The sequence below is a fragment of the Myotis davidii genome, unplaced genomic scaffold, assembly GCF_000327345.1.
Source record: "Myotis davidii unplaced genomic scaffold, ASM32734v1 scaffold130, whole genome shotgun sequence".
Lineage (NCBI taxonomy): Eukaryota > Metazoa > Chordata > Mammalia > Chiroptera > Vespertilionidae > Myotis > Myotis davidii.
Genome location: NW_006285040.1, coordinates 4324007 through 4330518, shown reverse-complemented (window position 1 = coordinate 4330518; position 6512 = coordinate 4324007).

The following is a 6512-nucleotide window of genomic DNA, read 5'->3' as shown; positions in this document are numbered from 1 at the left end:
TGGGGCGCAGGCTGGGCAGAGTCCTGTCTTGGCTCTGAGCTGCAGGGGGAGGGGGCAAGGGGGGGCGGGGTATAGCCTTCTCAGCAAAATCTTTCTACACCTAACCTCTCCCTGACCACCAGAAAAATGCAATTTTTCATTCTCATACTGAAATGTATTCTTGACATATATAGAAATATCTATCTTAGATATATAAATATTTTACATAATAGAACTTCTTTCTAGGTTCCTACTAAGTGCTGGTGAGACTGAATCTAAATGAAAAAGTATTATTGATGAACTTGAACAAAAACTATATTTCACTTTTTAAATAAACGAACAGAGCATGCCCTACACTCTCAGATACGAGAGACAGGAATGCATCTGGACTTGAGGCTTTTGTCTTTCCTTAATATCTTATATATTTGCATTTCTTTTCTCTTACACTGAAAATCTGGGTTCCTTAGAATATCAGCATATTTACTTATTTGCTTTTTTTCACACAATTAGGTAGTTTCACATTACAATTCTAATATGACCACTAACAGTAAACTTACTAAGTGAAGTTTAAGACCATTTTGCAGTTCTTTTCATCCTTGGAATACCTACTGGACAGGATATCCAGGAAGAGTGTGATGGTCAAAAGTTTTCTGAAATCTGTCTTTTCTCTGTGTGGTTATAAAATCAATTTGTATATAGTTGGGTTCTTTCTATTGTATTTGTGTTCAATTTCAGTGTTTTTTCTTTTTATTTTTCCCCCAGATGCCAGTAGAAAATAAAGAAGACAATCAATTGTGTTTGAATGGTTGTTGTCATTTGTAGGTAGTCCCAGGTTTACCTTCCTTAGATCAACCTTGGGAAAATGAAAAATCTTCAGTGTGGTTGATAGTTTTATGATGACACCACTTAGACCCAATAGAGCACTTTCCCCTGAGAATTCCAACTCATTTGATGAACATGAACCTATCATTTAAAAATTAATTTCAGAAAAAGTTATTAGAAAATTTTATTGTTAAATAGAAAATTAAATTGTCATATCATCTACATATTCATAAGAACAAAATAACTTTTCGATTAAGTATTGATTCTTGCTTGAGAATTTAAAATAAAAAGACAGATCCCTATACACAAATGTGCAAGTTAACAAGTTATACATCAAGAAACTAATAAAGAAAACAATGAGTGGTTGGGAGTTTTGTAATGTTGGAGGTTTTTTTTTGTTTGTTTGTTTTTACAATTATTATGCATTAACTAGAGGCCCAGTGCATGAATTCGTGCATGGGTGATGGGTAGGATCCTTCAGCCTGGCCAGAGATTGAGGCCTTTTGGGGGGCTGGCCCGCAGGGGGGAGGGAAAACGGGAGGTTGGCCAGCTGGTCCCCTGATCAGGGCCATGGCTGTGGGAGGGACTGCAGGAGGTTGGCTGTAGAAGTGCACTGACCACCAGGGGGCAGCTCCCGCATTGAGCATCTACCTCCTGGTGGTCAGTGCGTGTCATAGCAACTGGTCGACTGGTTGTTCTGGTCGTTCCAGTTGTTTGATCATACAGTCACTTAAGCTTTTAAGTATATAGATTTGAGCAGTTATACTGGCTATCTCTGGTCTTCTTTTTATTTGAGGAAAAACAATCAACAATTTTTTAAAAGCATTGCTTTTTGTATTTTTGCTGAGATAATCCTGACACTGCCAGCTTAACATTAACTGATACCTATAAAATATAACAAATAGTAAATGTCTAGTGATGGGCATAATTTGGAGGAGAAATATTTTATGGCTTGCTCACACTGGCAAAAAAATTAACAAGTATTAGAACAATTACCAGGGATAGACTGCAGATACCAAACCAGGTTGCCAAGGACAGGGAAGTACATGGAAGTGGAAATACTACTCTGATTTGAGCTTGGAAGTAGGCAGTATTGAGAGACTGCACAGATGGTGTTAGAGAGCAGTCTGAGGGAAGTATCTGGTAGAAACTTTGGTGGGATCAAAAATGAAAGGAAAAACAAGAAAGGAAAGGTTTTGGTTTTGGCAAATTTGTAAATTCAAGTGTGTGTGTTTTTTTAAAATATATTTTTATTGATTTTTTTACAAAGAGGAAGGGAGAAGGATAGAGAGTTAGAAACACCGATGAGAGAGAAGCACCAATCTGCTGCCTCCTGCACACTCCCCACTGGGGATGTGCCCGCAACCAAGGTACATGCCCCTGACCAGAATCAAACCTGGGACCCTTGAGTCTGCAGGCTGACACTCTATCCACTGAGCCAAACCAGTCAGGGCTCAAGTGTGTTCTTGGTGTGACTGCTGGTAAGTGTAAATGAGTGAGAGATAAAGACTAGTTCTTGTAGATCTATTTCCTATCAATATTTCTGCGAGGACTGGTTCTTAGTTTGGGAGGCAGGATGTTCACTCTCTTGGCAGAGCTTGGGGTCATAGCTGTCAGACAGATTGCAGAACTGCTCTACCTCTTAAGGCTGCCAAGCCATGGGGAGACTACTCAGGGAAGGGCAGAATAAGGGGGGGCTCTCAAGATAGAGTGGATTAAATGACATATTTTATAAGGTAAATCTAAATTTATAAGATAGATCTAACATATTGAACTATATTCATTGAAAACAGGGACTGTACCTTCTTTTTTAACATTCATGAAACATTCACACAAAAAAGGCCATATATTTAGGCCACAAATCCTCAGTAAATGCCAAACAGCAGAAATAATGCAGATATAATTCTCTGGTCACAAACAAACTAATTGAGAAGACAAAAAGACTGAATTACCTGGAATTTTTAAAACTCTCTTAAAACTCCAGAGTCAAAGAGGATATAAAAAATAAAACTGCAATTGAATTAGAAAACATGGGTGACATTACATATTAGTATCCATAGATTATAGCTAAAGCAATCCTCACAAGAAAATTAGCATTTCAATAGTTACATTAATAAATAAGAAAGAATAAAAATAAATGAATTAACCACCCAGCTTAGGAGGAAATCAACAAACAAAAAAAAGGAATGAAGGAAACATGAATTAAGAAGTGTTAAAGTTAAAAATATAAAATAAAAAACAGATAAATGGTGATTTCAATGAATAAATTTAACAAATTAAGATAGATAAATCCACTAGCTAAACTGATCAAGAATTAAAATTAAAGCAGCACAAATAACATTAAAAAAACACAAAAATGAATTTATAAGACTACTTTGCTCAATTGTCTGCAAATAAATGTGAAAATCTAAATAAAAAAATTTTTCTAAGAAAAGACAATTTTCCAAAATTGGTAAATTAAAAATTCAAACGTTAAACATTAAAAACCTAAGAAAAAGGAAAAAGTTGTCAAAATGATAGGCTCCCAAAGACCACCAGGCCCAGAGGGCTCCACAGGTTAATTTTACCAAATATTATGGAATAAGTAGGCTTTAATGTTTTTAAAATTGTTCTAGAACAGAGACAAAATGAAGAAAATTCCAGATTCTAATAATAAAAGTGACATATGTTTCTTACTAAAAACTAACAGTAATTGCACACAAAATTCCTGACAAAAATCAATTATGAATATTGATGCAAAAAACGTTTACTGAAGTTTTTGCAAATGAAATCTAGCAGCATCTCTGAGGAGTGAAAAGAAAAATACTTTTCTCCATAGGATCATAAGAATGATTCAATATTATTCACTATGTTGGGAAGTGGTTGGGTACAGTCAGTTGGCTCATCCAGCATCTATTTTTTTAAAATATATTTTATTGATTATTTACAGAGAGGAAGGGAGAGAGGTAGAGAGTTAGAAACATCAATGATAGAGAAACATTGATCAGCTGCCTCCTGCACACTCCCCACTGGGGCTATGCCCGCAACCAAGGTACATGCCCTTGACCGGAATCGAACCTGGGACCCTTGAGTCTGCAGGCCGACACTCTATCGGCTGAGCCAAACCGGTTAGGGCCCAGCATCTATTCTTATCTCTTTTTAGTGTGCCATCCTATACTACAGAGGCTGGAAAACTCAGGATTTTTGTTTCCCAAGCTCCCTTGCAACTAGGATCCTCAATGTAAATCCGTTTTGCCAATAGGATGCACTCCTGTGAAACTTGATTTCAAACTCAATTAAATAGGAGAAAAGGTGATGCCTGGGGCATTCATTTTGTGGAGGTGTAGCAGATGTGATGAAACTCTGGAGCTGACAGTTCTAGCATCAGTATCCTGATCCAGAGGTGATCGATAAGAAGGAGTGTTCTCCTGGAGCTAAGAATTCTGGTGGCAACTTCTCATTCCTAGATCACATCAAGATGGTGTGCTCCTGGAGCTAATGGGTGGGTGTGAGTCTGACATCTGGACTGTAGCAGAGGGAGGGAGCGGGTCTCTGGGTGGGCCAGGGCTGCAGTGTGGTTCTGGGAGTTATTCTGGGAGTTAGCCTCCTCCTCCAGCTCTTCACTGATTTTCATTTTCGGCATTAAACCCTGTTCTGTTTTCTGCAACTGAACCCTGGCTGATAAAATAGATTACAAGAAAAAAAAATTGTAAGATTTTATCCAAATATGCTGGAAAGGCATTTGATAAATTTCAACATCCATATTTGACTTTAAAAAATCTTCTTAAAATAGGGAAGATAGGTAATTTTTAAAAGCATTATGTTTAATGAGGAAACCTGAGACACATTCCCATTAAAATCTACAGCAAGATAATTATGTCTACAGTCTATTATTTAGCATAGTTCTGAAGGTTTTCCAATGGAATTAGGCAAGAGAAGGACATAAGAGGTATAAACACTGGAAGAAGAGGACATTTATTACTGCTTACAGATAATTGTGTACCTGGAAAACCAAGGAACTCAATTATAACTTGAGATGGATGGTATCAAATTAGTGTGTAAAAATCAATTGCCTTCATCTATACAAATGACAACCAGTTAGAAAACATAATGACTACATGTCAATTATACCCTTTAAAAAAAAAATAAAGGCCCAAATTGCAATAGCAAAAATGAAAGTACTTACAAATAAACTGAAACCTAGTATTTGACAAAGATAAAATTTTAAATTAGCAACCCAGCCCTGGTAGATGTGGCTCAGTTGGTTGGGCATCATCCCATGTACCAAAAGGTTGCCGGTTAGATTCCCAATCAGAGCATATATGGGTTCAGGCTCAATATTCAGTAGGGGGCAGGCAGGATGCAGCTAATCAATCTCTCACATCGATGTTTCTCTTTGTCCATTTCCCTTCCTCTCTCTCTAAAAATCAATAAAAATATTAAAAAATAAATTAGCAACCCAAAGAGGACTTCTGAAAGGTTAAGTTTCATGCATGTCTAAAATTATTTAGCTCACAACAGGACAGTTTGACTCAGTAGAAAACTCAAGATAGAAAGAAAATGTCCCTCAGAACGCTGAAGATATTGTTCTGTTGTCTCTTTTTTTTTAGTATTGCTACTGAGAAGTCCAATATCATCTGATTCTTGTTTGTCTGTGGCTAATCAAGTCATTTAGCTCTTTACTGTCAGAGGTTTGAGCAGAGCTCAAAGCCTGCCAAATCCAGGAGAGCACTGGAGTGTTCTCTCTATCACCATAATGCCATAATACCAAATGAGAAGCAAAATTAATCTCCAACCAACTCATCTCATATTTTTATTTTATTATTTTAAAAATATATATTTTTATTGATTTCAAAGAGGAAGAGAGAGAGAGAGAGAAAGAGAGAGAGAGAAACATCAATGATGAGAAAGAATCATGAATTGGCTGCCCCACACTGGGGATGGAGCCCCCAACGCGGGCACGTGCCCTGACCAGGAATCGAACCATGACCTCCTGGTTCACAGGTCAATGCTCAACCGCTGAGCCATGCCAGCTGGGCTCATCTCATATTTTTAAATGATTTTCTACCATGGAATTTGAGAACCTTACTTTTCTTAAACAATATAAAACTGCATTTCTATTTTTATCCACCAGATGTCATCTGAGAAACAATAAACAACTGTACAGTCTATATTTGATTTTTTTGCAAAATAAAAGAACTTTAATCTTTTATGCATGAAAATTAGAACGTTCTTGTTATATCAGCAGCAGGCATAAGAAAGCATATACCAGTTGAATCCTTGGCAGATAAATAAAAACATTTACTCTCATAGACTCTCAAATATAGTCAACTGACATTTAGTCTCTTAAGTAGATTCAGTTTCCCAAATTTTAAACTAAATCTAAGAGTTCCTCATAGTTCAAGTTGTTAGAATATTTTAATACTATCAATTTCTATATAATATAAACAGTTAAACAAACCTCAACTACTTACCAAAATGTAAACCAAAATAATAAAGATGAGTAACTTCTAATTCATGAACGAATTTTTACCAACAATCTCATTCAGACTTCTGTAACCTATTGTTCCCTAACGTGTGTGGCCAGACTCCTTAAATGACCCACAAACCTTGCATGATCTGGCCCTGACCACGTTTCTTGCCTTCTTCACTTCCTCTCTTGGTTCTCCAGCTACCCTGGGCTTCTTTCAGATCCCCAAATGTACCAACAAACCTTTGCATATGTTGCATAT